Raw genomic sequence first — 11,030 nt, forward strand, 5'->3', positions numbered from 1 at the left:
TTATTTTCTAATCTCCTGATTTCTGTTTCTACTGCACTTTTCAATGCATACGGTACTGGTCTCGGAGCACAAAATCTAGGAAAACTCTCAGGTTTCAAAACTAAAATTGCCTTTGCGTTCTTTATTGTACCTACTTTATCTTCAAATACGTCTTGAAACTCTGATATGATATTATCCATAGATATTTAATTTTTGTGTTCATCTTGTCTACCTGTAACCTTCAGAATACTAGGCCAATCTAACTTCAAATACTGTAGCCAATCTAAACCTAGGAAAGTTTGTCCATTACCTTTTACTACTGTTAATGGCATTCTCTCTAATTTCTGTTCTTTGTGCTGTACTTCTACGTTCGAAGCACCTATTACCTGAATATCAAAACCATTATAACCTTTCAAAACTCTATTTGTACCTTCTAATAACAAATCAGGAATGCTTTTAGCCGTTTTCTCAGACATAATTGATACATCGGCTGCTCTGTCAACTTGCATCAAAATTGGTTTACCATTTATGATTACTTCTACCATTATATGTTTCTTTGCACCTTTTTTGACGGAATTAATGCGAAACGCAAAATCAGTTTCTGGCCTAACCTGATTATCATAAACATTTTCCGCATTATTCTCTTGACCAATAGTATCAACTGTAGCATTTATTTTCTTTGCGTACTGTTTAGGGAATCTACAAGCAGTTGCAAAATGACCCATCTTTCTGCAATTCTGGCATGTTTTTCCAGTAGCAGGGCAATTCTTTGCTTCGTATGCAAGATGATCAGTTTTACCACACCTATAAAACTTGGGTTTTTCCTGTTGTTTTTGTGTATAAGCCTGATTCTGATATTTATGAACATTAGTGTTAGGCACTTTTTATGACTAAGCTTTGACATATTCCTTCTCTGATTCTTAATGGTTTTCCACTTAGAACGTACTGTATTAATTTTAGAATTTTCCATTCTAATGCTCGTAGAACTACCTCTTATGTTACTTTGCCTATTTGATGTTTCTAAAGCTCTACCTGTTATCAATACCTTTTCTAATGTTAAATTCTTATCTTGCAATAATTTCTTTCTTAGCTCTTGTGATGTGCAATGTGCAATCACTTGATCTATGATAACATTTTCTAACTCTAGAAATTCACATGAAACAGCTAAATTCTTTAGCCTAGTCACAAATGCATCAAAACTTTCATTTTCTTTCTGATAAGTCTGCGCTGAAAACTGATATCTTTAAAAAAAATTATTGACCTGAGGAGCAAAATATGTGGTAAGAGCCTTCACTTGTGTCATCTGTAGGCTGCAAAGTCTTGAACACTTCCCGAACTTCCCTACCTGCTGTATGAAGTAATAATGCCTTCTTTTGGGCATCCTTCATGTTCCATAATGCTTTGAAATAAATTTTAAATTCCTCACACTACTGTTGCCATCGTGTTGAAACAGAATTGGGCTCAACTGTAATGCTAAATCGTTCAGGATGTTCAATGTCAAAAGGCATTTCGAGTCTTACCTTATTACCTACAATTGGTTAAGCTACTGTTCTAAAGTCACAAGTTTACTTCCTACCTGTTTTGTAGCCTACCCAACCTCACAATATACTTTTTTTGGTTTTGCTTGTTTGATGAAATTCCTGTTCTGCTGCTTGTACAATCTTCATTGGGCTTTTTTCCTCTTGTCCATCGATGTGCAAAAGGTCCTTCTCTTGTGCTGGCCATCCATCAACATAAGGCCCAATGTTTCTTCTGCGTGTGTTCGTCTTTCTACTTGTCGCCAATTAATGTGTTGATAGGATGTTTCTATTAACCATAATAATTACCTGGAACATAGATGAAGAATTGTTAGTAATTATTTCTCAGCTGATCCTATCTTTGGTCGTCAATTTTTCTTGGTAGGATTTAATGATACGTTGGTATTCTTAAAATACACTTCAATAACTCTTGTGACTACATTGTTCTATGACAGCCGACTCCTAAGTGTTTGTGGAGCGTCATACACAATCTAACCAAACCAAAACATTGCTAAACAAAAGAGCATCGCTCTGAAAAGACTTGAATCCTACTCCAGTACAAAACTATAAAGAATTACATCCCATTTTTGAGGTAATCTACAAATGTTTGAATCCTAATACCAAAATAAATCATTACACTTATGTACAATGCATAACATGTTTTATTCATGCAATATGATGCAATGTTGCGCAATACCTGTAACACTTGAAATAATATAGTACATTATTACAATAATACATAACAGTCTCCTCCCCCTTAACTTGACATTGTAAAAATCTTTATAAATCTGATGTTTCAGGGGACTTTCCTCTGTTAATCCTATTAGGAAGCACTTTAATCTCATCTTTTACTGGTATATGAATTGGTTCTGAATCTACATTTGATGTTGGAGCATCTTGGGTAATATTTGACTCATTTGATCTAACTACTTCTTTAAGTTTCTCATCTCTAACATTCACATGCTCTTTTGTATTTCTATTTAATGGCTGTAATTGATCAACATGACGTTTTACAACATTATCACCAACACAAACATCATAATGTAAATTTCTTATCTCCCTTACAATCTCTGCTGGTACCCACTTCTCTGGAGTGTTGTATGATCTTACCATGACATCAGATAAAGGTAAAAAATGTCTTACATTAGGAAGCTTTACTACTTGTTTATACCCTTTATCTTCTAAATCACTTTGCAAACTTGGATACGACAAGTCTAACTTACACCTTATCCTCCTCCTCATCAACAAATTTGAGGGTGTCACGCCTGTTGTGCTGTGCGGCGTTGTTCTATAAGACAATAAAAACTTTGATACATGCAAAAATATATTACCTGAATTTGCTTTTCTACACTTCATATTGTGTTTAAACGTTTGGACAAATCTTTCAGCCTCCCCTTTAGTAGATGGATGATATGTTGCTGAAAATGTATGCTTCATACCATTGACATTACAAGATTCTTTAAACTCTTGTGAGGTAAATTGTTGACCATTATCTGTAACTATTTTTTCTGGAATACCGTGTGTAGAAAATATATGCATTAACTCTTTTATTGTGGCGTAAGACGTTGATGTCTTCATTGGGATAAATTCTGGCCACTTACTGTAAGCATCTACTACTATCAAAAACAAGTAATTTAAAAAAGGACCTGCAAAATCTATATGCACTCTTTGCCATGGATACCTGGGTAACTCCCACGGGTACATTCTAGCAAATTGAGGATTGTTCTGTTGCATAACACTATTCATACAATTCTTTACATAAGATTCCACATCTTTATCTACACCTGGCCACCATACATAAGCTCTCGCAATTGACTTTGATCTTACAATACCTTGGTGATCAGCATATATTTCAGAAAAAAAGCTTATTTCTCAGTGAATTAGGAATAACTACCCTTGAACCTCTCATCACTATTCCTTGTGTTACACTCGGTTCATACCGTATATCCTTATACGGTTTACAATTTTCCTCTTTTCCACATAAGTACCTACCTGTCATTAAACTCTCCTAAACCTTACTAAGTACTGGGTCTCTCTTGGTACTGTGTGCTACATCTTTTGCAGTTATGGGTACATCATATACAGAAATTAACAGAACACTGTCATCATACTCCTCTGGAGCTTTGTCTACGGGTAATCTGGATAAAGCATCTGCATTACCCATGTTTGATGTTGGACGGTATTCTATATCATAGTTGTACGCTGCTAACGTAATTGCCCAACATTGTAGTCTTGAAGCTATCAACGTAGGTAAACTTGCTTTTGGACCCAATATTGCTAATAAAGGTTTATGATCTGTAACAAGTGTGAATTTTTTCCTACCATAAAGATACATATGGAACTTTTTAACTCCATAAACTAATGCTAAACCTTCCTTTTCTATTTGAGAGTAATTCCTTTCTGCCTTGTTCAATACTCTAGAAGTGAATGCAATTGGTTTTTCTGTTCCTTCTGGAATTACATGAGATAATACTGCACCTAAAACCATGTTTGATGCATCACATACTAATATAACTGGTAAATCCATTTGATAATGTACTAAGAATGTAGATGATGTTATTTCCTGTTTGATTCTTTCAAAAGATTCCTGACACTCTTTTGTCCACTTCCATTCTACACCCTTATTCAACAGATTATACAATGGATGTGCCATTGTAGACAAATTCTGAATGAAATTCCCATAAAATGTTACTAAACCTAGAAATGATTGTAATTCCTTAACATTTTCTGGCACTTCTGTTGATTGTACAGCTTTGATCTTCTCTTTAGTTTTGTGAATACCCTTGCCATTTATTACAAAACTTAAGTATTCTACTGAATCAACTTCTAAAATACATTTGCTCTTATTTACTCTAATATTATGTTCCTTCAACTTCTTCAGAACTGTTCGCAATCTTTCTCTATGTTCTCTTGTGTCTTTGCCAGCAATTAAAATATCTATAAAAATGATACTCCTTGTATTCCTGAAAAAAATCTTATCCATAGTTTGTTGCCATATAGCTGGACTACCTGCAACTCCATAAGGTAATCTCTTTGGTCTAAACAAACCTAAGGATATATTTACTGTACATAATTCTTGAGAAGTTTCATCCATGGGAAGCTGTTGAAATGCTTGTCTTAAATCTAATTTAGAAAAAAAACACTGCATCCTGACATAGTTGCAAACATGTCTTTTGGATTTGGTAAGGGATGTTGAGCTACTTGCAGTTGTAGATTTAACATTACTTTGTAATCTCCACATAACGTAACCTGTCCACTTTCCTTCACAATAGGAACTAATGGTGTAGCCCAATCTGAATATGTAACCTTTTCCCAGGAACCTTTATTTTCTAATCTCCTGATTTCTGTTTCAACTGCACTTTTCAATGCATACGGTACTGGTCTCGGAGCACAAAATCTAGGAAAACTCTCAGGTTTCAAAACTAAAATTGCCTTTGCGTTCTTTATTGTACCTACTTTATCTTCAAATACGTCTTGAAACTCTGATATGATATTATCCATAGATATTTAATTTTTGTGTTCATCTTGTCTACCTGTAACCTTCAAAATACTAGGCCAATCTAACTTCAATTACTGTAGCCAATCTAAACCTAGCAAAGTTTGTCCATTACCTTTTACTACTGTTAATGGCATTCTCTCTAATTTCTGTTCTTTGTGCTGTACTTCTACGTTCGAAGCACCTATTACCTGAATATCAAAACCATTATAACCTTTCAAAACTCTATTTGTACCTTCTAATAACAAATCAGGAATGCTTTAAGCCGTTTTCTCAGACATAATTGATACATCGGCTGCTCTGTCAACTTGCATCAAAATTGGTTTACCATTTATGATTACTTCTACCATTATATGTTTCTTTGCACCTTTGTTGACGGAATTAATGCGAAACGCAAAATCAGTTTCTGACCTAATCTGGTTATCATGAACATTTTCCGCATTATTCTCTTGACCAATAGTATCAACTGTAGCATTTATTTTCTTTGCATACTGTTTAGGGAATCTAAAAGCAGTTGCAAAATGACCCATCTTTCTGCAATTCTGGCATGTTTGTCCAGTAGCAGGGCAATTCTTTGCTTCGTATGCAAGATGATCAGTTTTACTACACCTATAAAACTTGGGTTTTTCCTGTTGTTCCTGTGTATAAGCCTGATTCTGATATTTATGAACATTAGTGTTAGGCACTTTTTATGACTAAGCTTTGACATATTCCTTCTCTGATTCTCAATGGTTTTCCACTTAGAACGTACTGTATTAATTTTAGAATTTTCATTCTAATGCTCGTAGAACTACCTCTTATGTTACTTTGCCTATTTGATGTTTCTAAAGCTCTACCTGTTATCGATACCTTTTCTAATGTTAAATTTTTATCTTGCAATAATTTCTTTCTTAGCTCTTGTGATGTGCAATGTGCAATCACTTGATCTATGATAACATTTTCTAACTCTAGAAATTCCCATGAAACAGCTTAATTCTTTAGCCTAGTCTCAAATGCATCAAAACTTTCATTTTCTTTCTGATAAGTCTGCGCTGAAAACTGATATCTTTAAAAAAATTTATTGACCTGAGGAGCAAAATATGTGGTAAGAGCCTTCACTTGTGTCATCTGTAGGCTGCAAAGTCTTGAACACTTCCCGAACTTCCCTACCTGCTGTATGAAGTAATAATGCCTTCTTTTGGGCATCCTTCATGTTCCATAATGCTTTTAAATAAATTTTAAATTCCTCACACTACTGTTGCCATCATGTTGCAACAGAATTGGGCTCAACTGTGATGCTAAATCGTTCAGGATGTTCAATGTCAAAAGGCATTTCGAGTCTTACCTTATTACCTACAATTGGTTAAGCTACTGTTCTAAAGTCACAAGTTTACTTCCTACCTGTTTTGTAGCCTACCCAACCTCACAATATACTTTTTTTGGTTTTGTTTGTTTGATGAAATTCCTGTTCTGCTGCTTGTACAATCTTCATTGGGCTTTTTTCCTCTTGTCCATCGATGTGCAAAAGGTCCTTCTCTTGTGCTGGCCATCCATCAACATAAGGCCCAATGTTTCTTCTGCGTGTGTTCGTCCTTCTACTTGTCGCCAATTAATGTGTTGATAGGATGTTTCTATTAACCATAATAATTACCTGGAACATAGATGAAGAATTGTTAGTAGTTATTTCTCAGCTGATCCCATCTTTGGTCGCCAATTAATGTGTTGATAGGATGTTTCTAATAACCATAATAATTTCCTGGAATATAGATGAAGAATTGTTAGTAATTATTTCTCAGCTGATCCCATCTTTTGTCGTCAATTTTTCTTGGTGGGATTTAATGATAAGTTGGTATTCTTAAAATACACTTTAATAACACTTGTGACTACATTGCTCTATGACAGCCGACTCCTAAGTGTGTGTGGAGCGTCATATACAATCTGACGAAACCAAAATACTGCTAAACAAAAGAGCATCAACCTGAAAAGACTAAAATTCTTCTCCAGTACAAAACTTTAAAGAATTACATCCTATCTTTGAGGTAATCAACAAATGTTTGAATTCTAATACTAAAATAAATCATTACACTTATGTACAAAGCATAACATATTTTATTCATGCAATATGATGCAATGTTGCTCACTACCTGTAACACTTGAAATAATAGAGTACATTATTACAATAATACATAACACATAGTTTGTACTTAGATGGTATAGGTCTGTATAGGTTACTGATACCTCCCAAGTCTGGCTGTAAAGAGACAGACAGGTTTATATACATGTAGGAAACCTTGGTTCAGTAAGATAAACAGTTTAGTACTATCAGTTCTTACCTGTTTGCTTGGAACAGTCGTAACCTTAGTTCCCAAATATTTTCTTAAATATTAAAAGAATCAAGGATGCTCTGACTTTATTCTTAATCTAGAATATTTGAGGCGAAAGAGACGCAAAGATTCCTTCTATTGTTTATTACAAAATAGAAATCATTGCTGTATTCAATTATATTTTACGCAGAACAATTCTGCATAAAAGCATAAACAGTAATAACAGAAATCAAATAAGTTTCACCTGAAAAGGAAACTTTAGCCACTCAAAGGGAAATATAAAAATTCACAATATATTCTGCTGTTACTAGGAACACTGTGCATGTAAGTATGCCTGGCACTTGTGTCAGTCTATCATGCTTAACGTCACCTGTGTAGATAGAACAGTCTATAGTGTCATCATTAAACACAAAACTCAACATGATATGCATTAAGAGTCTATCATGTACACCCTTCACTAAAAGTCCCAAATAGTGCACTGTTCTTCGCAGTAATCAAGCGGCAGGTTTTATCACACTGCCTGCCGCCACCACATGAAATTTTTTTTTGAAGAAAACTCTGGATGACTTTCATCCAGTATAAGAGCAAAGGCTTTCAAACGACATCGTCTGAAAGAAATTCAGAGACGAGGCAACTTTTTCGGATCATGACTGCGGGTATACTGTCTGAATCCGCTCTGCTTATGAAATAGGTGATTTTCGCCCTTATCTGTTTCAAGGATAACGTTGAACCAGAAGAGTCTCCCCTGAAAAGCTGACCTCCCCTAAAGTCTGAAGTTCTACGAAGATAGACCTTTAGGCATTCCACTGGGCAGAGGGATGCTTCTTCCTTCAGAGGGCAGATTCTCCAGGGACCCCATCTCTTAGTGGGCAGCTCGTTCTTGGATAGAAACGTCGGGTCCGGAAAGAGGTTCAGTTCTCCCCAATCTGTGAACTGAATGTGGCCATCATCCCTCGAGAGGGCCACTATTTCGCTAACTCTGGCTCCTAAGGTTAGTGCAAATAAGAATATCACCTTTTGAGTCTAGTCTTTCAGCGAGCAATCTGTTCAAGGTTGATGCTAAGTGAAGAACTTTGACTCGTATTCTTCTAAGAAGTTGATACTGTCTCTAGAAATCCCGAACCATTTCTTGACCGCTAGGGCGAGAAAATCATGAGAGGAAGGTTCTGAGTTTTCGTTGATGAAGCTGAGACAGTCAATTTCTGCACTTGCTGAGTCAGAACTGGGTCTGGCAACGGGATCAGCTTCAGGCGTAGTTCCGTTATCAAAGGGAACCAAACACTGTTGGGCCACTTTTGGGCCACTATTGCTGCTGTCCCCTGAAAGGATCTCAGTTTGTCGAGGACTTTCAGCAGAAGGTTGGTTGGAGGGAACAGGTAGATCTTGGAACATCTGTTCCAATCTATGGACATTGCATCTATCGCTTCCGCTAGAGGATCCTCGTACTAGGCTACATACTTGGGTAGCTTCTTATTGTTGTTCGTTGCGAAGAGGTCTATCTGCAGTCCTGGGACTTTGCGTAATATGAAAGAGAATGATCTTTCGTCTAGGGACCATTTTGACTCTATCGGGTTGACCCTGGATAGAGCGTCTGCTGTGACATTGCGGACCCCTTGAAGGTGGACTGCTGACAAGTGCCATCTCTTCTTCTTCGCTAGACGAAGGATGGCCAGTATCACTTGATTTATGTGAGGCGATCTCGAGCCTTGTCGATTTAGGCATCTCATTAAGACTTCGCTGTCTAGAACCAGACGGATGTGGATTGAGCAGCGAAGTTCCAGTTTCTTCAGAGAGAGAAAAACTGCCATGGCTTCCAGAAAATTGATGTGGAAGGTCTTGAAGAGGGGAGACCAGGTTCCTCGGACTTTCCGATGATGAGAGTGACCTCCCCACCCTTCTTTTGAGGCGTCCGTGTGAACGGTGACTGCCGGTGGAGGTGGTTTCAGAGGCACCTTGCTCTTTAGGTTCTTGGCCTCCGACTATGGCTTGAGTAGTGATCGCAGACGATTTGGTATCGGTCTTTGTAGATCTCTTCGAGCGTTTGATGCGTATTTTCTCCAAACTCCTGATGCATCTTTTAATTGTGCTCTCAATACTGGATCTGTCACTGAGGCAAACTGGAGGGACCCCAACACTCTCTCCTGTTGCCTTCTTGATATCCTGTCGGATTGAAGGAGTCTTTTGACAGATCCTGCTATCTCTTTCCTCTTCTTTGATGGAATGGAAAGGCACTGTGACTGTAAGTCCCAGTCGACGCCCAGCCACTGGAACTTTTGAGCTAGAGATAGTCGAGACTTTTCCTAGTTGATCTTGAATCCTAAGTGTTCCAGGAACTGGATCACTTCCTTGGAGGCTTGCATGCACTCTTCCTCGGATGCTGCCCACACCAGCCAGTCGTCCAGATAGGCTACTACCTGGATTCCTTTTAGGCGTAGTTGATGAATGACTGTATTTGCAAGCTTGGTGAATACCCTTGGAGCTATGTTTAGACCAAAGGGCATGGCTCTGGAAACGTACTTTCTTTTCTGTAGTTTGAACCCTAGGTAGGGGGAAACTTAAAGGTTGATTGTAACGTGCCAGTACGCATCAGTCATGTCTATGGAGACTGTATATGCCCGTTTGGGCAAAAGGGTCCTTATGTGTTGAAGCGTCAGCACTCTGAACTTGTGGTTCACTATGAACTTGTTGAGTGGTGATAAGTCCAGAATAACTCTTAGCTTTTCTGAGTCCTTCGTCGGAACACAAAACACCCTTCCTTGGAATCTGATGGACTTTGCCTTCCGTATAACTCTTTTGTTCAGGAGTTCCTGAACATATTCTTCCAGTATGGGGGTTGAGTGTTGGAAGAATTGAGGGAAGTCTGGTGGAGTTGAGCTCTAACTCCACTCTAGTCCGTTCTTGATTAGGCTGTGGGCCCAGGGATCGAAGGTCCAACGATCCCAGAAGAGGAGAAGTCTCCCTCCTACCGGTTGCATCTCACTTGGAATGCTGGTTGGAGGACTTGCCTCCTTGGCCACGTCCACCTTTGTTGCCCCTACCTCTGAAGTGGCGTCTAGAGGATCCTCGAAAGGAACCTCGAGACTTCGGCCTAAAGGTTGTCGACTGCCTTTCGAATACTGGGGTGAACACAGGCGATTGGGTCGCCAACGTTTGGGGCACCAGTTGGAAGGTGGTGGTTAGTTGTGCCACCGTCTGGGGCACCGTGGCCATAGGAAGCTGTTGCGGTTGTCTTGGCCGAGAGGGCACTCTTGGTCGTTTTGATTTATTCTTCGGCTGGGGACCCTCATCAGTGGAAGATTTCCTTTTAGAGGACAAGCCCCACTTGGAGAGGAGATTCCTGTTCTCCGTAGCGGCTTTGTCCACGACCTCTTTGACCACTTCAATTGGGAAGAGGTCTTTTCCCCAGATATTGGAGGCTATCAGCTTCCTTGGTTCGTGCGTCACCGCAGCCGAGGTGAACACGAACTCTACAAGCCCTTCGGGCTTTGATGAAATTGTACAGGTCCTTGGTGACTGTCGCCAAATGAGATTTGGCGAAGACCATGTACATGTCTGGGGTGTTCGGGACGCTTGCCATAGTCTCTAGGCCAGTCTGCAGAGACATGGAAGTAGCAAGACGTTCTTTAGTCTCCTGTTCCCTGCGCAAGAGAGAATCTGACAGCTTCGGGTGGTCTTCGCCGAGCTGTCGTCCAGCAATATCTGCCTCCAGCTTCCCAATTGTGAAAGTGTTGTGGA

Source organism: Palaemon carinicauda, chromosome 7 (assembly GCF_036898095.1).
Source record: "Palaemon carinicauda isolate YSFRI2023 chromosome 7, ASM3689809v2, whole genome shotgun sequence".
Classification (NCBI taxonomy): domain Eukaryota; kingdom Metazoa; phylum Arthropoda; class Malacostraca; order Decapoda; family Palaemonidae; genus Palaemon; species Palaemon carinicauda.